Consider the following 24,165-nt stretch of genomic DNA (forward strand, 5'->3'; position numbering starts at 1 on the left):
TACTATTTCTACTGTTAACATCTACTTTATATTTGTTACATTCTCATTCACATTGCATCATTTCAAAATGTAAGCAGCATTTTTAAAATATATTTTTGAAGTGATTTTTACTTAAAATTCCTTTCCTAGCCTCCCCCCTATGTAATGTTAAGGAGGGGGCTGTGACAAGTTATGTTTTTTCTAATTAACCCTGTCTGTACTGTGCTGGCAGATCTTATTATCAGTTCTACACTAGATGTGAACACAGTCTGTCTAATAAAGAGTTAAAGACTTAAAGTGATACCAAACTCAGGAGTTAAATCTTAAAAATGCATTCAAGTATATTATCTATTAACACAAATGTATCTTATTTGTGTATCACTCGGCTGTAGATCATCTCTGCATTGGTGCTTACACTGTCCTTCCTTCTGGAGGGTGGCTACTTTTGGTCCCCATGGTCCCTTTGTGTGTTGTAAAGTAGACACCGCTCCAAGCTCGCTGCCATGATGGACTTACAATCTCAATACAAATTAGTAAACTAAACATAAGACTGTAGTCCATCACAGGAGCGTGCTTGGAGCGGTGTCTACTTTACAACACACAGAGACCATGGAAAACAAAAGTAGCCACTCTCCAGAAGGAAGGACAGTGTCAGCACCAATTCAGAGATGATTTAAGGATCTACAGCCGAGTGATACACAAATACGATTTTTATTAATAGTTAGGGTACTTGAATGCATTTTTAAAATTTAACTCCAGAGTTTAGAGGCACTTTAAGCTGGCCATACACCTTGCGAATTTCAGCTGGTTCATGAAGAATTCGCACAGTGGATGCCCCTGTCGGCAGCTTTCAATCCGACATCCGTTGATCAGAAAATTGAAGAAGCCAGTTGGAAAATTTTCAGGCGAACGGGTTTGGGTATTCCGACAGCGGCACACCTGCCCAAGCCAGCCGGAGATTCAACCATCGCTGTTTAGCTCAGCTCATCATGTTTAGTTCCGCATCAGCAGTATGGTGCTGAACTGACTACAGGAGACACAGGCATGCCATGTATGCACGTGGTGTCCTGTATCTCCAAAGAGCAACACAGATGCACAAACCGACGTAGCCAACACAGATCTGCTTCTGTGCTTGGCATGGTTAGAGTGAAGACAGGCAGAAGGTGAACTGGCAGGTATTTCTAAGCAATTAAATAACAAAAAAATTACCAGGATATAGTCAACCAAAAACAAACACATACAGTATATTTGATAAAATATTTTAAAGTATTTTCATTTTTTCATCACTACAGTTGAAATCAATCATCACCTAATAAAAAGTTGAACAAAAGATCTTTCGTACGAAAGTTGTTTCAAACATTTAAGCAGTGTATGGCCAGCTTTACTTTACTTTTAAAGGATAGATAAACTCTGCTATTTCATTACCCACTACCTATGACAAATCATTTACTATTGGCACTGTAATGTCTTGGTAAAGGGACTGTGTACATTTGCAGATACACTGAGTGGCCAGATCATTATGACCACCCCATCAGTACATCGTTGGGCCACTTTTTGCCTTCAATACTGCGGCGATTCTTCTTGGCATTGACTCCACGAGATGTTGAAAGGTGATGCGTGGAATCTGACACCATGCCTGAGGAATAGCACTGTCCAGTTCTGTGAGATTTGATGGTTGTGGAACCAACTGCCTGATGGCAAATGCTCAAATGGATTGAGATCTGGTGATTGTGGGGGCCACCTAAGCAAGGTAAAGTCTCCCTCATGTTCTTGAAACCACTCCTGCACAATACGAGCACCGTGGCATGGCGCATTGTCTTGTTGGAAGAAGCCATCTCCATTGGGATACGCCATCAACATGATAGGATAACCTTGATCAGCAACGATACTTTGGTATGTTGTGCTATTCAGACGTTGTTCCACACGAATTAAAGGGCCAAAATCATGCCAGGAAAACATGCCCTAAAACCATAACACTGCCCCCACCAGCTTGAATAGATGTACTCATGCATGTGGGGTGCATGTTTTCATGCTGTTCCTGCCAAATTCTCACTCTGCCATCTGCATGATGTAACTAGAATTGTGATTCATCGGACCACATTACTTTTTTCCAATGCTCGACTGTCCAATCCTTGTGTTCCTGTGCGAATTGGAGACGTTTTATCTTGTTAACTGCAGACAGCAAAGGTGTTGGAACAGGCCTTTGGATTCCATATCCCATACGATGCAGTGTACGGCGAACAGTGCGTTCAGAGATCATTTGAGAGGATCCCTGATTAAGATCTGCAGTAATTTGATGCACTGTTGCCCTTCTGTTGTCTTGTACCAGTCTTGCCACTCTCCGTTCTGCCCTAACATTGACTAGTCGCTGACGGCCACAATTTGCACGTTCAGACCCAGATTTTCGGCTGACAGTCCAGTCTTTAAACACTTTAACAACAGCTGCTCTTGAACATTTAACGAATTCTGCTGTTTTGCTGATACTCGCTCCATGGCTCCGAGCGCCAACAATCATCCCACGTTCAAAGGCTGTTAAATCGCGTTGTTTACCCATATCTTCAGAAAAAAATCACTTCTACTGTCGTGGTAAACAACCTGCTTCCCTATTTATAATGGTCTGGCCCTCTAGCAACTTCAGCGCGAAATTATAGCTAATTTGCCTACAAACGTCAGGTGGTCATAATAATCTGTCCACTCAGTGTAATGGCAAAAGCTCCAGAGAGGTTGAAACCACTTTACGTAAAGGGTTAAGCCCTAATGGTTAGGTTAGGGGGTAAAGGATTGGGTTTAGGTTGGGGGGAGCATTGGATTTAGGTAAGCTGTTAAGCAGTAATGTGTCAGCTGTTTTAGTGTTATAGAGGAAGTTAAAGCTCAACTCTGCATTGCTGTAATCACACACACTGTATGGGTTAAATGCTTGTATGGCAAGGGGGGAAAGGAATGACTACAAATACTTCCCTTATTCCTCATTCCCCCAGGCTTTCTCCTCTTTGTGCAACTGGTCCTCCGAAGCCGATTCCCCTTGCTGCCTGGCCACTTGCAGCTTTCTGACGTTATCACCTACAGTGCAGGGCCGGCACTGGTGAGGACTGTGAGGGCCCATCCACATTCTGGAGTGGAGGAGAGTGCCGTCTAAGCAAGGAATAAGGTAAATATTTGTACGTATTCCATTCCTTGCCCTTTTCTTGCCAACAACTTTCTTTTTATTAGCTGGTAATGTGACACAGTCACTTTCTCAGGGATCTCAAGTCTCCCTGATGTTCAGGGAGTCTTCCGCTATTGGATAGCGGCTCCCTGACGTCTGCGAGAGAGGCATTTTCTCCCTGAAAGGTTTACTCTGAGTAAACAGGCACTGCTGCAGGGTTGAGAGAGTGCTGTTAACCCTTTAATTCTAAGGATTGTTTTTTTCTGACTTCAATAAGTGTGAAGGTATAAGCCAAAGGTTGGTTAATTGTCAGGTTCATGCTAAGGGTTAAACATAGGTTTTACATTGCAGAAAAGGAAGTACAGATACTGTATGTATTTAAAAAATATTTGGCCCCAAAAGCCTCACACAAAAAATTATGAAAAACCAGATTATTGAACAACAGGCAATAGTTAGGGGTCAGAAAACATTGTAACAATGTACACAATACACGTCAGACACATAATCATTTATGTTCATACCCTTTAAAGAAGAACTCTGGGTAGAAGAAATCTTAACCCTTGCAGCACTTAACACTGCGAGTGTTAAGTGCTCATTTTCGTCTAGGCTCTAAAATAACAAAGATCTACTCACCCGAACCTCTGCTGCTAGACTGGTCCCTGCATTGGACGTGGGGTCCTCACGTCCAATACACTGTATTGGACATGATGGCTCATGGGTTTTTAGAGTGCCGGAGCGGAGGGGGGAAGAGGCTTCAGGGAACGTTCTAGCAACTAGGCAGGACCGAGGTTTAGGTGAGTATTTCTTGGTTATCATAGACCCTAGATGAAAATGAGCAGTTAACCCTTGCATTGTGGGGGGTAGCCCCACTGCAAGGGTTAAGATTTTTTTTTGCCCGGAGTTATTCTGAAAGAGCATGTCTATGTGCACTGCAGGCAATTTGGGCATTATTTTTGTCTTGACAGACAGATAGTTTATTATTCTAAAAACACAGATACTCTTAGACAAAATAGAGTTTTAACCCTGGGCATGGCTTGACCTTAAAAGAGTGTACTGAACCAAGATGAATATGGGATGAAATGCGTGGTTTTGCTGTACTCCAGATGCCCCTAAAAATTGAGTACAATGTCCATCTCCTTGACAAAGCTCTGTACAGTGTTTCTACAAAAAAACTACAGTCACCACCTTAGTTTTGGTACAATATGGTTGGCTATCCAGGTTACAGTTTCAGCAGTGCCCTGCCCTTGACATGAGTTGAGGAAAATGTTAAACATATGTATAAATCTATTTAAAAGCTCTTGAACTGAGTAACAGAAGGTAAATGTTAGATCCTCGCTCATACGTGATTAAAGAGCTAACAGCGTATGGAGAGCATTATTTTTTTTTTACCTTACACCCTGTTGCAAATCACTACTAAAAGATGTATGTCTTGTGCTGGCTTACTGAACTCGTCATTACGTCAAACATCAAGCTATAGAATTTGCAATATTTTTTTAATACCACTTTTACAAAATGACGTGCGCTACAGTTCATAACTCATCCCCATAGAAAGAGAAAGTGCACCTTTGGCAAACACACACGAGACTGACCTTGATAAAATATTGGCAGATAGTGCATTCATGACAAAATGATGCCTTTAAAGCTTGCATTCATTGGAATAATTACATTCACCAGCTATTGAGAATCCTTTTACACCCTGCAATGTTTAATGGTGGGATCTGTACTTTCAGACTCCTTTGAGAAGCCTAAGCATATTTTGGACCCTCTCCCTGTTGGGACAAAGCCAACATATCAGCTTTGACATGATGGATTTTCCCTGTATTTTTGGTGTGTCAGGTATAGTGTGTTCTGATGCAATTTGGTAATAAAACAAATATTACCAAACACACAAAAAGAACGTGGAATCACAGAGATATTGCAGTATGAGCAAAATAATAGAGAGCTGACAACAAGGTCCTTTCATACTGTCAACTAAATGTTAAAAAGGATGACTTTCCGAATGAAGAAAACTGGCAAAAAACTTCAGGTTTAGGGCACAATTACTTTTATATAACATACCTAAAATGGTTGCTGAATATTTACTTGCTCATAAATTAGCCCATCTGGTAAATACCTAATGCCAAGGCTACCTGAAAGTGCTATTTCAGTCCTATATCTTCCACAGAAATGCTTGTAGTTTATATATTCTATGTTTGGTGACTAGATCACAATGCTGAAGACCCAGGCCTGCCTCTGCTTGTGAAAATGAAAAAGTTTTGTCTTCTTTCATCAGATTTTGAAAGCACCTTTACTCAGTAAGCTGTACTGACCACGGGCCACCTTGCAATTATTATTATTATACAGGATTTATATAGCACCAACAGTTTGCGCAGTCCTTTACAATATAAGAAAGACATTACAATCACAATACAATTCAAGACAAGATGGTAAAGAGGGCCCTGCCCGTGAGGGCTTACAATCTAAAAGGGAGTGGCAATTGATACATGAGGAAGTAGCTGTGTGGGGATGAATTGTTTGAGAAAGTGATAGTTCAGTGGTTAGGTTGAGGTGGGATAGACTTCCCTGAAGAGATGAGTCTTAAGGGATCACCGTAAGGCAGTCAGAGTGGGAGATAGACGGACAGGTTGGGGTAGAGAGTTTCATAGGATGGGAGAGACTCTAGTGAAATCTTGGAGGCGAGCATGGGAGTTGATGAGGGAGCTGGCAAGCAGAAGGTCTTTTGAAGAGTGGAGGGGAGGTTAGGGTGATACTTTGAGACCAGGTTTGAGATATAGCCAGGGGCAGAGTTGTGGATAGCTTTGTAAGTGGTTGTTAATATTTTGAATTTTATACTTTGGGCTATTGGAAGCCAGTGTAGGGATTGACAGAGGGGGGTTGCAGACACTGAGCGGTTGGTTAGGTGCAGGGGTGGACTGACCATTCGGGCCCGTCACTGAGTCTCTGCTGCTCTTTTATCCAATCGCGGGGGTGCTGTGGGCACGGCCGTTCAGTTCTGTGTGCCTGCCTCCTCTGCTACCATGTAGCAGAGACAGCACGTTATGTATCTGCTCTAGCTCTCTTACTGTGTGAGGGATGGGGAGGAGTCAGGAGCCTCTACAGCTAGAGGGATGCCGGGGATGTTACTTGTCTGTAACGTGTGAAGTGGCTGAGGTGCCATTGACATCAATGCACCGCCATGCCCCCTCCCGCCCCAGTATGCAGTGAGCCGGCCGGGATGCGCGCCGGAACGCACTGGGGCTGGTGTTAACTAGCCCATAAGGGAAATTGTCTTTTAGCCTTCATTCACAGATTGTACTGATGTTGTACTTCTTATCCCCATAGACTTCAGTTTTGTGCATTTTGCACTTTTTTACATGTGTTTAACTGCTTGCCAGCTCGTTGTAAGATCTGGACGGACGGCAAATGCCTATTGGCGGAGTTGCCGTAATTAAACAGCTTTTTTTTCCTGCTCGCGCGCACGGGCAGAAAAAATACAGTTAAATGTAAACATGTTACACATACAAGCGATCGGCAGCTCTATAGCCGTCCAATCGATTGTATGTGCTGACCTTGCGTGCCACCCCCCCCTCCCGCGGTACCGCCGTCCCACCGCCGCCCACCCTCCTGCACCCTCACCTTCAATCCCAGGCTCCGCTTCCCCATCTGCGGCCCGGGACCGGCTCGGGAGGGTGTCATGAGGAAAATGGGAGGGAGTTCAGCATCTTCCTCCTTGCTGATCTCCCTCCGACATCTGAACGCAGAAGGATGTGTATTACATCTCTTCCGCATTCACCTGTCAGTCCTCTGGCTGCTATTGTACGAAAAAAACAGTCTGCATATAGAGTATATGCAGCCCAGGCAAGAGGTTACTTCAGACCAATTATATAAAAATATATTTTATTAAATAACAAAATTATGACACGAGAATTATTTTAACAGCACCACATCTTACTCATACCTTGTAACCTAGAAATATACAGGACTCAGACCGAGTCCTGCATATTTCTAGGTTATGAGTGGCATTGTGTGTTAGAATACCACCAGCTATGCAGAATACCACCAGCTATGCAGGACTACAAGTCCAAGCAATACATTATATTAGTAAGTTGGGATGCACCAGTGCCAATACTGGGTTTTTTCACACGTACTTGTGAAAATGCCCCAAACTAAGCGCAGGCAAAATTACCAGGGTCACATCGGTCCCTTGGAACCTCCCAAGTCTTTCTCAATAGAACCCGTGAAATATACCATCTAACATTTGGGATCCTAGAAATGTATTATGAGGGTCTATTGACCCACTGCGCAACTAATCCTTAAAATATCATAGGCATCTGGTTTTTACATTGCCTATGTGCACATTTTTTTCCTTTTTACACAAAACATATGCCCAGAGTTATGATAGATTTGAAAGTGAATATGGACATTTGCTGTTTCATTGGTGAGGAAGGGGCGTATTTTGGAGATGTTACGAAGGTGAAGGCAGCAGCATTTGGATAGTGATTGGATGTGGGGAAGGAAGGTAAGGTCCGAGTCAAGGATGACACCTAGGCACTTGGCATGGGGGGAGGGCTGGATAGTTGTGTTAACAATCTCAAGGGCAAAAACAATTGTTTTAGCTGTTAGCAAGTCATTAGTGAGTTTTAGGAGGGTGGTTTCAGTGGAGTGTAGGGGGTGAAAGCCAGACTGTAATGGATCGAGAAGGTTGTTATCAGCGAGGTGGCTCAGGTGGCTGTAGATAAGGCTTTCTATTAGTTTAAAGGTGAATAGGAGTAAGGAAATTGGTCTGAGATTGTTGAGGTCGGTAGGGCCAATTGAGGGTTTTTTGGGTATTGGGGTGACCAGGGCATGCTTTAGAGGGGAGGGAAAGATGCCAGTAGAGAGTGAGAGATTGAAAATGTAAGTAAGAGAGTGTAGGATAGAGTAAGAGGGTGAATGAAGTCGTGGTGAGGGAACAGGGTCCAGGGGGCAAGTGGTGAGGTGGGTGTCAGAGAGAAGCGTTGTAACCTCCTCTGTGGTGGAAAAGAAACGGACAACAATAAACATGGTATTAACATTGGATACGTTTGTGAGCAGCTAATCAGTGCAGGTATGAACCACGCAACCTATGCCATTCATTACAGTTTACTGGGTAGAAGGATTTTCCATCATCTTGCTTTGGAACCTCCCAAGTCATTCTCAAAAGAACCCGTGAAATATATCATCTAACAATTTGGGATCCTAGAAATGTATTATGAGGTTCTATTGACCCACTGCGCAACTAATCCTTAAAATATCATAGGCATCTGGTTTTTACATTGCCTATGTGCACATTTTTTTCCTTTTTACACAAAACATATGCCCAGAGTTATGATAGATTTGAAAGTGAATTTGGACATCACAGTTAAATTTATCACCCAAACTGGCTTACCTCAATGAATGTTTAGTATTCACAATATTGAATACATTATAGCAAACCTGAATGAAAAACCAGCATATTAAAGTACTTTTATGTGTTAATAGTAGGCACCATCCGATGCCTACAGACAGTGCTAAGTCAAAGGTGCTTCTACTGTGCCCCGATAGCCCAAATCTTAATGAGCAGTTTTTAGATTTTCACTAGGCATTTCAGTAGGCATAATGCAGCATGGGTTTCCCAGCAACCAACTGACAGGCACCCACAATGTACCGGTATTGTGTACCAATGTCATGATAATACAATGGAACCACATATATACAAGCAGCAAAATGGGGAGCTTAGCACACATGCCTGCTGAACCACCCAGATACAGGGCCAGGAAGAATGTATTGAGCCAAATGGCTAAAAACTCATAATATATAAGTAAAGAAATTAAGGGACGCTGGTCCCCTTCTGGATCCTATTTAAAGCAAAGCAACAGGTTGGATTTACCACCCCACCACCACCACCACCCGTCCCCAGCAGCCTATGCTAACTTTTTCATCACTTAGCTGCTGCTCATTTTATTGCGGAGAGCCAAAGGAAATGCCCATTACTACTATGTACAGAGGAGCGCATGACACCGTATGCAACAGCGCTAAGCCAATTAGCACTCTCACAGGTCCTTAGCCCTCTGTAATATATGGCTACGGCGTCCCTTAGCTTATACAGGGCTGAATGGAATGCCTGGAAGGAGCAAAATTAGGGAAGTATACGTGTCAAAGGAGGTCTGTGAACCTGTTGCTTTGCCCAGCACACACAAAACACAGAGGGGGGAATTTATCAAAACTGGAGCTTCTCTCTTTTGTTTGTTAAGTTAGGCTTTGAAAACGAAAGAAATAAGCTGATTGGTTGCCATGCACAGCTGCTCCAGATTTTGTCTTCTTAAGTTTTGATCAATTCCCTTCAGATTGTTTTAAGTAAGGAAAATCTTTTCTGTTATATTTAAAACTGCTCATGTGTTCATTATGTATCTGCCCTAGAGACCTTGTCTTTATCATTAGGATTTACTAAAAATAGGTAATGTTCATTTCTGGCTTCCATCCAAATATGTAAGAAAATGTTAATAAGACCATACTGCTTCATATTGTCTACAGAAACTGCTACAGGGCACATTTTTTCAGCAAGCTGCTACAGCATTTTTTTCTTGTTACACATATAGCACAGTGTCAGGAAGAGCTTTTAATAATTGCTAAAGAGCAGATGATTTCTAATAATTTCCAGTAGTCTAATTCTTGCAGTTTCATTGTGTGAGTGTCAGGGATAACTTGGATAAAGGGGTTGATTTCCTAAAGGCAAATAGGCTGCTCACTTTGCAATGGAATTTCCCTTAGCTTAGTGAAAGAGGGTAAGCTCTGCTGACTTCCATCATCCAATCAAAATACTGTTTATTATTTTTTCCTTGCACGAGATTGGGTATTCTTTTCACAACATTCATTCATAGTTTCTACTCTTAACCAGTTGACATCCGCGGTGTTAAACCCCCTTCCCATACAGGCCATTTTTCAGTATTCAGCGAGAACCCTAACATTGAACTTTTCTTATTTGCTATATTTTGGTCTGGTAAATATATTTTTGAAAGTGTTTTGTTATATCTGATCGATAAGCGTCAAAAAACAACCGTGGATCATGTCATAAATGTGTACATACTTTCTGTGTTATCTTAAGAAGTCTAATAAGCCTTTCTAATTTTTATCTTGGACTGCAGAATTAGTGTTGTAGAGAGGAGGACAGTAGGAGGGTTTGGGTAGTTTATCAAAAGACACCTTAGCAAGGCTGACACCACTCAGGCCACAAAATGCTGTGGGTTGTGAGCCCACAACAGATCTTAGGAAGTGAGTGCATTTCTGGCAGCTCAATTGGTTCTTTTTTGTGTTTGAAGGGACTGTAAATGAATAAAACATGATAAATGTGCATGTATTACAGAGAAGTACTGCATTTATTGGCATTATTTTGCTCTGACATACTCTTTAAGGTAAGCCATAATTCTCTGCCATAAGAATGAGGGCTTGTGAAGTAAAAAATATCCATCAAGATGATGTGGTGACAACCAACTTATGTTCATGGGAACCTTAGATTTACTGACAAATTCTGTCATAGTTGGGATTCTTCCTAAAGACAATCATACACATTCAAAACAGAGTTTCTAAATTTCTGATGAATGCATAAAAGAAAATAACAGACCTAAGCTTTATACTTATTGAAAATTTTATTTTTGGCTGTCAGCATCTAAGCATTATGTATGTATAAGGCCCCATTCACACTGAGCGAGTCGCAAATTGCGAGTTTGACGCGCGATTTGCATTTTGCGCAAATGTTTGCATTGAGCAAGCTAGAATCGCGGCAAAATCCACTCCAAAAAGGGTCCTGCTGTAGCGACACACGACCCGCGACACACGACCCGCGACAGCGACGGACAGAGCCCCATTGCCATGCATTGGAGAGCGATATCGCACGATAAATAGCCGCAATATCGCGGGAATTACCGCGCGACAAATCGCTCAGTGTGAATGGGGCCTAAATCCTCTTCTGGTTTATAAGTACACAGGCTATTTGACCAGCAGATAACGGTTGTAAGGGTAGCATTTGTTCAAATGTCTGCACACCACTCATTTCATACTCTTAGATGGCCTCTTAGACAATAATTGCTGACCACACAGCCATGCAGAGATACTTTTTCGAGCCGATATATGGTGTGAATTTTATTGCAGGCCATGTTATTTCACAATACTTCTTATTACAGTGCTAGACCATGAAAAGGGTTGACGTTAAACTAGATCAGATATCAAGCATATACACATAGTCAAATTGTTGCACGATACAAACAAGTTTTGTACAATCTGAGTGTCGTCTGGCAATGAATAAAGTAGAAACAACTGTGATAGATCATTGGCGAGCTTTGGAACTTCATCTGAATGTAAAAAAAAAAAAAAAGATTTACTGTTGTTCTTTGAAGATGGTTCAAGAATAGTGCTAGTAAAAAAATCAAAACTTTGCTGGTATTGTGTCAAATATCAACTTTGGCAGTTATTTCTTTTTATAAAGGCACTTAAGCCAACATAAAGGTGACATTTTGATTTATTCTTTCAATAAGTAAGTCTCCCAAACTCACAAGTCTTGGTACATTTTATACTGAGATAAAGTATGCTGATAATAGGCTAGACATATCTGCATGCCAAGCAATGCCTTGAGGTGCTTGAAAAGACAAGCAAGGCAGTGTGTCTAAACTAACAGTTGAGCATGCTTACACATGCTTAGGAGAACTAGGCACACTTTGCAGAGCAACTTAGGAACTAAATTGGAAACGTCACTCAAAACACTCCTTTACTGTCTCACATTTAGAAATACTACAGTTCATTGTGCTACTTGGGGTAGACATAGACAGCCACTTCACAGCCAGAAACTCTAAACTCCTAAAATGATTGGATGAGAATCGAACTGCGTAGGACTTCCCTGAGGGTAATATTGAATGCTTCCGATCATCAAACTCATTTGTTGCTGTACACAGAATTTTTCTAATATTGGCCTATCTATGGCTACCTTGAGAATCAAAGGATTTGCATAATTAGGCACCAGGGCTACTGACTTAGCTCATAGCCCAAGGGCACCTGCTTAAACATGCAAATTGAGAACTAAATGTCTCTATGTCTCTGTGTGACTGTACAATGCGTGGGCATTAGGGAGCTAACATGCACATAATTGGCCCATGTAAAGACAGCAAATTACATCCTCACAAGATCAGTGTCTTCTTAGATATAATTCAGGCCAGAGGAATATTCAGACGCATGATGACTCAGTAACTTGTCAGCCATTTCTGAATGTAAGCAGGGATGATAAATGGCCTTCTATTGTTATGTGAATGGTCAATCAGTTATGAATCAGAGAAAAGCGCAAGGCTGGTTGTGTGTCCTGACTGCAACATGTAGTAAGGTTTATGTCATTCTCTTAAGTAGGGATGTCCCGATACCGATGCTAGCATCGGAATCGGGCCCAATACAGGGCATTTTGACAAGTACTTGTACTTGTCAAAATGCACCGAAGCCTAGCGCCAAAGCTTGCGCTATGTTTTTTTTTTCTTCTTACTTACCTCGCCGAGCGTCGCGTCACTGCTGCTCCGGTGGGCGGCGCTCCGAGCGGGGTCATCTGGCAGTCTCCGGGTCCTAATTTAGGTGGCCGGAGACTGCCAGATGACCCCACACCTAGGACCCCCCAAAAGAAGCTGATGAAGCAGAGATCTGCTCCATCGCGTGAGGCAACAGGGATCGAAGTGAAACTGTGAGTAAGGGAAGCTGGGATGGGGCTGGCTGTAAATCTATTGCTATAGTGTACTGGACGTGTGTAGTGTATATGTAGTGCATATATACAGCACACACCTCCACTACACTCCAGTAATAGAGTTACAATTCTCCACTGCTAACATGAATAGGTTAAACCATGATCCATAGTACATAACATGTAGTTGTACTATGGATCATTTAAAGTCACCTGTCCCTTTAAGAAAAAGTATCGGTAATTGGTATCGGCAAGTACATGAGGGGATGTACTTATACTTGGGCCTGAAAAAGTGGCATCGGGACATCCCTACTCTTAAGTCTTTCTGAAAACTAACAGTAAATCATTTGCATGGCTCTGTCCACTGTCCTAATGTGAGCAATAAAGCTCTTGTTTCTTGGATTTAAGTTATAAGTGACAATATGTACATAAAGTACCTTCTGGTTTAACAAGGTTAACTGCACTTTTATAGTGCGTAAGAAGAATTGCATTTTTGTGGACCACACTCTAGCCTTTCTAGCTGATGGGTACATCTTTAAGTGAAGCTCTACCTAGCTAATTCGGGGCATAATAAAAGGTTCAATTAGCTTCCCCCTCCCCAGAGCAATACTCCCCATTCCTTCACTCCCCTGCTGCTCCATTCAGCCACCAGGAGTAAAGTGAAATAAACACCCAGCACTTACAAATATGGGTGAACATGTGATTCACCATCTCCCATGTGACAGCACTAAGTGCCTCCTGATTTGACCAGTGCTTTCATTGGAGTCTAGCAAGGTGTCAACTGCCCTGTGTGAGCTCTGGCAAGTTGCTTTAAAACTAACATAGGGATTTATTTACCCGATTGAACAGAGCAGCATGGGAGCGAGGAAAGGTAAGTATATGCTGCAGGGGAGGGGAGGAGCTAAATTAACATTGCATGGGCAAAGAAAAGGTTCATTTTAAACCCTATGTCATGTGTTCTATACATAGCATCAATGAGGGTCAAACAGTCTAAAACAGATTTATGCAAGTAGAGATAAATGGGTCTAATGTTAGGCTGTATCTGTGCTATACTCAGGGTCTATGCATGCACATGTTAACCATAAGGGTATTAAGAGATCATTTTCTGTGCCCTAAATGAAAACTGAGCCCTTGGTTTTATTAACTTTGTTTTGTAGCAATGTCATGTAATGCTTTGCTTTATGAAGGGTAACTGTACAACACAGAATACTTGGTGTTGAATTTATCAAACTATAGAGAAAAAAATACATTTTACTTTACCTGAAAAATATGAATAAGGATGATAAAAAAACAGGTTATGGATGTAGCCCAGGGGGGAAGGAAATGTTTCATTTTTGACCAGTCCCTCACTTCATTCAGTTAATTTCCTGGCCAGTGGTTGGGGAGTGCAGAGGTGTGCAGAATGCAAAAGTGAAATGTTGCTGTATTGTAAACTAGCAGGCGTTACAATTAACCCTTCTACTAGTTCATTTGCTGTTCAAAAAATTTAAATATATAAAAAAATAACATAAATACCGTATATACTCGAGTATAAGCCGTCCCGAATATAAGCCGAGGGGGGGAAATGAGGCAGCTACTGGTAGATAGATACCAATAAAATTACATGAATATTTATTTAAAAGAAAAATAACCTAGCTCTGTAAGTGGAAAAGGGGGTACAGGGCTACATATCATGTACTACGGATCATTTAACCCATTCATGTTAGCAGAGGATCATTGTAAATGTATTGTCTGCACTGTATTAGCAGTATATACTCTATATAGAGTATATACTGCTAATACAGTGCAGACAATACATTTACAATGATCCTCTGCTAACATGAATGGGTTAAATGATCCGTAGTACATGATATGTAGCCCTGTACTATGGATCATTTAACCCATTCATGTTAGCAGAGGATCATTGTAAATGTATTGTCTGCACTGTATTAGCAGTATATACTCTATATAGAGTATATACTGCTAATACAGTGCAGACAATACATTTACAATGATCCTCTGCTAACATGAATGGGTTAAATGATCCGTAGTACATGATATGTAGCCCTGTACTATGGATCATTTAACCCATTCATGTTAGCAGAGGATCATTGTAAATGTATTGTCTGCACTGTATTAGCAGTATATACTCTATATAGAGTATATACTGCTAATACAGTGCAGACAATACATTTACAATGATCCTCTGCTAACATGAATGGGTTAAATGATCCGTAGTACATGATATGTAGCCCTGTACTATGGATCATTTAACCCATTCATGTTAGCAGAGGATCATTGTAAATGTATTGTCTGCACTGTATTAGCAGTATATACTCTATATAGAGTATATACTGCTAATACAGTGCAGACAATACATTTACAATGATCCTCTGCTAACATGAATGGGTTAAATGATCCGTAGTACATGATATGTAGCCCTGTACCCCCTTTTCCACTTACAGAGCTAGGTTATTTTTCTTTTAAATAAATATTCATGTAATTTTATTGGTATCTATCTACCAGTAGCTGCCTCATTTCCCCCCCTCGGCTTATACTCGAGTATATACGGTATATAAGCCAGCTTCTAATATGGGTGGATTGCAATGAAAAGGCAGCTGATAAACTACTATGGTGTAGAATTGGTGTAGAACTGGTGAGTGATCAACAAGACTCCTTACTCATTTAATTTAGGTGGGTAACTACTTGATTTGTTGATTAATTTAAGAAGAAAGCAAAAGAAATAAGAAGGAAAACGTTTCAGTCATCTGTAAAGACCACTTTTGGCTACTCCAGATTTGCAACATTTTCATGGAAATTTCTACATTTTGGTGAGTAAAAAAAAAAAAAAATTCTGTTATTCAAAAATACTGCGAAATGTATTCAACAGCGAGCAGCTATAACAAGATCTGAAATCAGGGCTAGACAAAATGTGCATAAGGTTATCTAAATTGGCATTTTGTAAACTTTCTCTCAGATAAATCAAATGTAAAATGAAGGAAAGATTTCCTTTGGGTATACATGTGTGGTAAATGCCCGGCATGTTTTGAACTAACTGCTGCCCTTATATGCAAAGTGTTTTTCAACAAAGTACTACTACTGTATGTAATCAGTATGAATGCTAAAACCAACCCCCCACCCCCTTCCCATCCCTCCCCACCCTTTAAAATGTTTAAAATAAAAACCCTCCAAACACACTTTTTTCCTTTTTTTAAAATCACCATCATATCACCCTGCATTTCACCCCTTTTTTAGTCGAGACCGGTGATCTGCTGACTGGTCTATTTTCACCCCTCGTCACCTTGGGACATCATGATGCCACAGCTTGGACCCTGTAAGGACCCTGCTGATGCATTCTCCATTCAATTAATGGTAAGTTTTCACGCAAACCAGTGACTGCTTATAGGAAGGCAGACCCTCCCAAACTGCAGTTCAGAAAAGAGAAGACTCGAGATCTAGCCTGTCATGTGATTGCAGAATCAGGTAAACAATTGGGCCATTTAGGGTTTCTTTTTTCTCTTTAGTTTAATTAGGCAATTAGTCCTTAAGTGGGTGGGGCGGGTAAAAATTAGTGTGTGTGCTTTTGCAAGTACCCAACATTCATCTTTAGGTCAGTGGTAAGTTACAATGTTTTATATTTATCTAAGGTATTGGTAAGTGTATATAACAGAGTACTACCATCTAGTGGCCACATTACCATAGAATATTTGCAATTTTATATGAATAGCTTTTGCTCTACTTATACATTATACAAGCTTGGCTGTTATGATAATTATCTATTTATCAGAATTATGATCCTTTAGTTTTTACTTTCATCCCAAGGATTATTTGTTTAGTTAGCATACTTAGGCAAGCAGTATCTTTTCTTTTTTTTTAACAGGGTTGACCAAGCAGTATCCTTAATTCTGTATTTTCAGGTTTGTATTCTTTGACATCCTTGCTTTAGATCATATAGTCTCCTTCAGGCTTTGTTAAAAAGAGTTGAATTAGCCTAAATGATTGTGATGAGAAGCCATTTCACATTTTTTTTCCTATAGTCTACAATTTGTTTCAATATTATTGACGCTCCCTTCAAATCATGATTGATTGTGTGGAATGTTCATAGGTAAGAAAACCACAAGCACTAGTTAATCAAGGGTGTTTGCAAAGCATGGCTTGCGTTTATGCACAAAGATGTTTGCCAGAATCCATTATGTAAATGTTGGATTGATACCCAGAATTTATTGAAACTGCAACAAAGCACTGTCTATGCTTAAACAGCATTAAAACACTTGTGAAAATCTGTAGAGCAGTCAATTATACTATAACTGACAAGGGAAACTGACAGTGATCCAAAGACAAGCTAACAGTATTGTTTTTTCTTCTTCTTTGCAATGAAACCATTTTTTCTTTATTTTCTCGGCTGCAGAATCTAGGATGTACGCAATTGGAAATCTATGCAGCTTTGTGTATCTTACAAAAAAAGCATAGGGGAGATAAGAAGTGTGCGCTTTTTATTCTTTTTCACAGGTATGCATATTGAATTCCTGTAGACCAAAACAGGAAACATCAGCATTATGCACCAAAGATACTTTGGGATAATCCAATGCAGTGTTATTTGCCTCCTGGCTGTTCTTTTGAAGAAAATGACATGCAGGAAACTGTGACAAATGGTGATACCCAATAGAATCCCCAGCAGACCTGATACATTCACTTGATGGCTGAACACAAAAGCACACAAGACACCATAGTGCATGCAGAATTTCGCTTTTGGCATAAATCCCGGTGGAAAAAATTGACCAGTAAAAAATTAAATAAAACAAAAACAACCCCACCTAATATGTATGGGAAAAATACTTTCCTTTTTCTTTTCAAGCCCTGAGGTTACACTGGTTCTTGGCTAAGTCCCAAGGATAGCATCATTTAGTTAGAACTATTTAATAAACAACAAGAGGATAAAATCCATTTATCTTTCTCATGTAGTCAGTGTGAACTATCATACTTGTGTATTGTAATTATTTCTAATTAATATGACAAGCTGTCTTTGAAAATTAAGTAAGTCATTTGTCTAGCAGTTCTAATAATGCAAAGGTTAAATAAGGATTAGAAAGTGATTAGAAGACACATTTTGTGCTCTCATTTTATGCCATAAACCTGTCCATTTCCATCATCTCTGTTTAGAGACCATTAACATTGTGCTATTGGTGTTCAGTCTTTAAAGGGGTTGGCAGGATTTGAGCACTGTTGACTGTCAGAACTATAGCTTCTGATTTGTGCTACAGTTTCTAAAGGGTGTGCTCAGTTAAAGAATTGTTCTTTTTTTTCCCTATGGGAATGTTCCAAATCAGCTGAAAGATATATTTCTGCATGATGGAAAATCCAATTGGCAGACTAAAAGGTTGGAAAAGTGGTGTAGTAGATTAGCCGCCCTTTTGTCAAACATGACATTTGAATTGGATATAGCACACAGTGTGTACCACCCTTCTTAAAGCCTTTTTCATAGGAAATTGATGAGTCTTGTCAGATGATACTTTCCTGCCAATGCTTAAGGTATATTTCCATGTTTACTACCAAATTGGGGTAACACCTATTTTATATTTGTTACAAGTTTCTCCTTCACATTTTTTTTTGCACAATACATGCCCTATTCTGAAAAAAAAGTTGTTCTCTGTACTGAATTTTGCTCTGGAATGCAAGGGCAGGTTAATGGTAACATAATTAACCCAGTCAGTACTGTGCTGGCAGATCTCATTATCAGTTGCAATTTAGATTCAAACACTGTTTGTCCTAACAAAGGATTAAAGATCTAGCAGCTTTTTATGTTAATGAGCTCAGTCTGCCCCTAGTCATTTTAGGGAGACAGTCAGAGTTTCTGGTTGCTTGGAAATTGAGAGAGAAGCTTGCAAAGGTCTGTTACACAGACAGATATAAGAAATATGTTTTAAACATGTATTTTAGGTATGATGTGTGAATAGAAACACTCAAACTCTCCCAAGACAGGAAGTGATCAGCTCAAGCTAAAAAGCAACTGTACAGCACAGCACGTGTTATTGCCCCACTTATTTATTCATTTATTGCAGGTATGTATATAGTGCTCACAATTTACGCAGCGCTTTACATAGTTGCACATTCACATCAGTCCCTGCCCTCAAGGAGCTTACAATCTAAGGTTTCTATCTCACATGCATACATACAGTGCCAATTTAGACAGAAGCCAATTAACCTTCCAGCGTGTACCTGAAGGAAACCCATGTAACATGTCCGCATTGGCACGAGCAAATGTTATGCCCATTCTTTCTATCTAGAGGAAGTGGTGATTATTCAGGGGGGGTTAGACTGTACAGTACAAGTATGATCTAGCACGTTGTGCTGACTGCTGTCCAACAACAACCAGGTTTTACTACTTCACACTTTTACTTTAAGTAGCGTCAGCATACCAACATATTCGTGATTGTTATGAGGTTGCACTCTAGATACCTCAAGACCTCCTCCATTACGCCTAATGTGTATATATGTTTGGATAACCTAAGGGTGATTACACTATGAACCACTGTGAGTCATTCATCTCTGCTAATGAGAGCAGTACGACAGGGTGTGCCTACATAAACAGAATTCATGACATCTCAAATACTGTAATGACTTGTCTGTCATATAGCATAGCCTGTCTAACATTTTCCCCTCTGACTTTACTGTCTTAGGAACAAGCCCATCTAATGCTGTTGATGGATTCTCATTTTGTCATTCCAAGGAAACACATGTATAAACATGAGAATATTGGTCACTAAAATGCTGAAGTAAATTTTGAAATGAGGTTGAGTTTCTGTATCAAATCTCACAAACTTCTCTCAGCTTGTAAAACACAATCAGCTATAGCTAATTGTACACAAAACAAATTTACTAGCCAGCTTTAGCTGTTTATAAGTCCCACTGTTTTTACTACCATAGATACAAGTATGAAAGACACTTGCAGAGGCACCTTGATAGTGGTGATCTGACTGCTGAACATATTCATGACTGCAGAGTCTCTGCAAAGGTTCAGTTGGATTTTTTTTTCCATTCATGTAGTTCTCTTTAAAAGATTGCTCTACCCCATGACCATTTTAGTGATCCATATTGATACCTTGCTGAGATGATGCAGAATCAGGCAGCAAGAGCAAAATATACTGCACTTTTTAGAGCTTAACCCAATTTACCATGTTAATTAAAAAAAATGTTTTTGTGATTCTTGTTCAGGCACCTACTGTTATGGGGTTATAGTAAGTAATGGGCAAATCCAAGGTTCAATTCAACTATAGTTTGGCAAATCTGGTTTGAAACTCAGAAAACCCAAACTTTTACATCAGATCCCATTAACGTTTATAGTGGAGGCAATCCTGCTGTTTATTTCTGGCCATTTTTTGGGGGATAGTAGCCAAACTATTGTCAAAAAGGCACCCTATTCTGCCATCACATATTTTAAATGTGCAATTGATTTTTTAAATTTTAAAATGAGCTTGGTTTAAAAACAGCAGCTGCACCCCAATATGATTCATTTCAACTTAAAAAAAGACTTTTAGGTAGTTCAGGCTATAACACGTGATTTTTCTTTTATCAGTTGTAGATGTGTTGTGGCAATTGTAGCAGCCACAATAGATCTAAAAACTATAGGGAAGTTTCCTTTTACAAAAATCAAGCTGAAACTCCCAACTTTGTACAAAGTTGCCAGTTGCACAATAGTTTAATATTATAGTTAGTGGAATTCTTTTTTTCAGTAATACAGTTTGCATTCACTTAAAGGTTTAATAAAATGTCAAAACGGAGTACACAATATCACACCTCACATTCTCCAAACCCCCTCCCATTGCCCTATTCCCAATTATTCCCATAATATTCCAAATATACACTTCAGATATACTGTATATTTGGTCGAAATTGACGAGCATCAGGACAGTACACAAGCACATGAATAGGTAGCAATTAGTGCCAATGCAGGTTTTGTCTTGAAATAAATATTGGAGTGTATTGCAACTGAGAGCCAATAGCCACAAATGTTGCACAGTTGCTGGACAGTATGTAAGCAGCTTGGTTAGGCTGCAATTTAAGAGGAAGAAATGAGGCAGGTTTCATCTTGAATAAATACATTGACTGAGAGAAAATAGCTACAAATACAGTGCCAGAGCACTGGAATAAAGCACATACTCTGGTAAATACACAATATTTACCATGCAAAAAAAACATTAAAACATTTTCAGTTGTTTTTAGAAACATCATGTGACACTTTTACAGGGTTGGAGCGCCAGAATATGCCAGGATAGGTGGCAGGTATTGATTTGTTTTTTGGGTCTGGTGACACTTAAAAGTCTAGCCTGTAAGATCAGCATCAGGGTTTTTGTAGCAATTTGTAATCCAAGACTGGTTCTTATAGTGAAAGTGAGCGGGTCCACACTGGGATACTAGCAGGAATTTGTGCATTTTACCCTAGTATCAGGGATCTATTAGGGTGGCAAACCAATAGTGGTCTCTTTATTTGATGACTCAAATCCTGGGGTCCTTGCACAGGCATTTGAGCATAAAAGACCCAATTCACCACAATTTGCATGCAGCAGAGGACCTGAGTCCTCAATAATCTCACCCTACAACACCCAGGGTTTCAGAGGGGTGAAATGCCCCTCTTAAAGCCTTTCCCAATTTCCTCCTGCCTCATGCTGCCTTTGTCTTACAGCGATAGTGGCAGTAGGCAACGTTTCCTGCTGAATCTGAAACAGCAGCAAGTCCAGGAAGAACACAAGAGGGATTGTATGACTAATCCCTGTCTTACCGTCGCTTACCACTCTGGTCACCTCTTCAAAAGGTGCCAAAATCCTGCACGCATTCTGAATAATGGACCACTGATGTGAATAATGGACCACTGATGGAACACTGATGTGGTAAATGGACAGGGGTTGTCCATTTACCATAATGACAAAGATACTCACTGATGGCACACTGCTGCTGGAGCAGCCTCTGCATTTGGTGCTGCATTTCTGCTAGGCAAACCAAGACTGGGTATGACCACCTAAAGTGACCACAAACCCTTCCACCCTGACAAAATACCTTCTGAAAGCCAGGGTACCTTATAATAAAGCACTACACCACAAGTTTAAGGACACTGCCAGGCATGGTACATATGTGATTTTTTCCTAGGTGAAGCAGCTGTTTTTAGCCATTGTCAAACACGACCTTGCCTGGCATCCCCTCGAGGATTGCATTTGGAGGGGTTGGTGTCTGTCTCTGTCCCTTATGACGCAAGATTTCTGGGCCTGGGCATGGTATTTGGGCTGGCTGTTTCAGGTAGATGATTACACATATACCTGCTAACACCCTGATTACAAAGACAACTTGCAAACACCTTGTTAATGGGAAAATGTATATTGTAGAGGGCTAACAGCTATTTAATAGATTGGGTATCTTAATGTATCTTGGTGGTCCGGGCCGTGTTAGATCTGCATTTAAATGATCCCCTGCAGCCCAAATGGTGATGTTGCATCCATTTTTACAGGGGGAGTTGTGATTTGCACTACTGTCAAACTGTCCAAATTCCATTCACATACTACACGAAGATAGACTACTAGAGACTCCATTCCTATATTGTGACACCTTTAAATCTAATGCAGGGGTGGGCAACTCCAGCTGTGCTTTAACTGCAAATCCCAATATGCCTCTGTCTCTGTGAGCCTTTTCTATAACTGTTACTCTTGCAATGCCTCATAGGACTTGTAGTTCCACAACCTGATCTAATGGCACTACTGCTTTACATGTATTAACATCATATAAGAGGTTGAATTAATTTGATTTGTTATTATTTGCCAATTTTGTTAAACATGCTTGACTTTCAGTAGAATCTGCCTCTTCTAGATTACATGTTCATCTAGATTCATTAGAGCCATTTAACATTTCAAAGGTCTTTGCTTGCAAAGTTTTACTGAAAAACTTCTAAACATCTTCAGCCAGAACTTATGCCTTATGAAATGACTATAAAATATCTGAGCGGTATGATCTGACAGGCTTAGGAGCTGAGTGATTCACATCTGTTCACAGGAGGTCACATGATTTTTAAGTGAGCAAGATGTAAGTAATTCAAGTAATTCAGCTCGTCTCTGACATATCCAAGTAAAAATGAGGATAGTTCTTAGGAACAAACTACAGGGTATTTTCAGTAAGTACGCATTTTGAAGTATTATTGCTAAGTTAGCCCGATAGCTTTTGCTGTGACTTTCTGTACCTGCTTGCTGTGTTATCTTTCTATATGGTTACTTCATTCCCAGACCCTAATTGTTATCTGTATGTGAGATACTGCAGTTAAAGGAGAACTATGGGGTAAGTGTTTTTCCCCATAGTTCTCCTAAGGGTCACGGGAGGTTATAAACTAAGGTCCTCCCGTGACCCAAAGCTCAGTATATCGCGAGCTACAGCTATAGCTCGCGGTATACTGAGACCGCCACAGCCGGGACGGATCCCGACATTACTGTTGAGATCCACCCAGCTGCGTGATTGACAGCTGGATCTGCCTATCTAGAGGCAGAGCCACTCATAGTTCTCCTTTAATGCCCTTACCACTTACCTGAAAATTTACATTTATATAATTACAAGCTGTAAATAGAAAGTAAAAAAACACAAATATGACTATTTACTGTAGGCTATATGATTAGCATGAACACACAAGGAGGCATATCTTAAAATTTAAAAGACTAAAGATGCTGCTTAAATTAAAAGTGAACGAAAATCAAACCTTTTTTTGTGGCTTTAGTTCTCTTTTGGGTCACATGAGTCATGCTGCAGCCGGGAAGGTCCCAACAATACTGACGGCTGCCTGAATGACAGCTGGCTCTGCCTCTTTAGAGTCAGCTGTGCCAACCCCCTCCCCTTTCTGTCCCTCCAATGAGCACTGCAGAAATAGAGGGAAGGGAGAATCCCTGTGGAGAGCGGTGAATGACGGTCATTGCTCTCTGCAGGGGGAAGACAGTAAGCTAAGCGATAAGTGGTTTGTGATTGCTCAGCTCTCAATCTATAGAGCCAACGTGTGACAGCTGTAGGGGCACCCCACTTTAAGTATTGGGAAGAGTACATTCCACTCTCCCAATACTTCTCCTTTAAATCCAAACCCAATAACCAAAAAGTCTCATACGATCTTGAATATGTTAATGCCATTTCAAAAGCTGTTGGCAATATTTTTTTAAATGAGATCATGTTTATTAAGGAAGATAGATACATTCATCCATTTTTATGTTTTGTTGTCTTCCCTTTAAATCTGTAACTTTATAATACCTGATGATCCTTCCATTAAGATCCTTGTCCGGGCATTTTCTGCTATTGAGTGACAACCATATCTCAGTTGGGCTCCTGTGTTTTCACCCTGTCACATGCACGCCTGGTTAAGATA

The 24,165-nt window shown here is 40.4% G+C and overlaps 1 long non-coding RNA gene across 1 annotated transcript in view; it reads left to right on the forward strand.

Annotated features, from left to right (window-relative positions):
* LOC108787858 overlaps nucleotides 1–7,988 on the forward strand; it is a 15,288-nt gene extending 7,300 nt beyond the window's left edge. The window contains exons 2-3 of the long non-coding RNA XR_001941296.1: nucleotides 3,919–3,922; nucleotides 7,978–7,988. This is a non-coding gene — a long non-coding RNA (uncharacterized LOC108787858). The remainder of the gene's footprint in view (nucleotides 1–3,918; nucleotides 3,923–7,977) is intronic.
* The last annotated feature ends 16,177 nt before the right edge of the window (nucleotides 7,989–24,165 follow it).

The sequence above is a fragment of the Nanorana parkeri genome, unplaced genomic scaffold (assembly GCF_000935625.1).
Source record: "Nanorana parkeri isolate BGI_ZX_2015 unplaced genomic scaffold, ASM93562v1 scaffold288, whole genome shotgun sequence".
In the NCBI taxonomy this organism is placed as follows: domain Eukaryota; kingdom Metazoa; phylum Chordata; class Amphibia; order Anura; family Dicroglossidae; genus Nanorana; species Nanorana parkeri.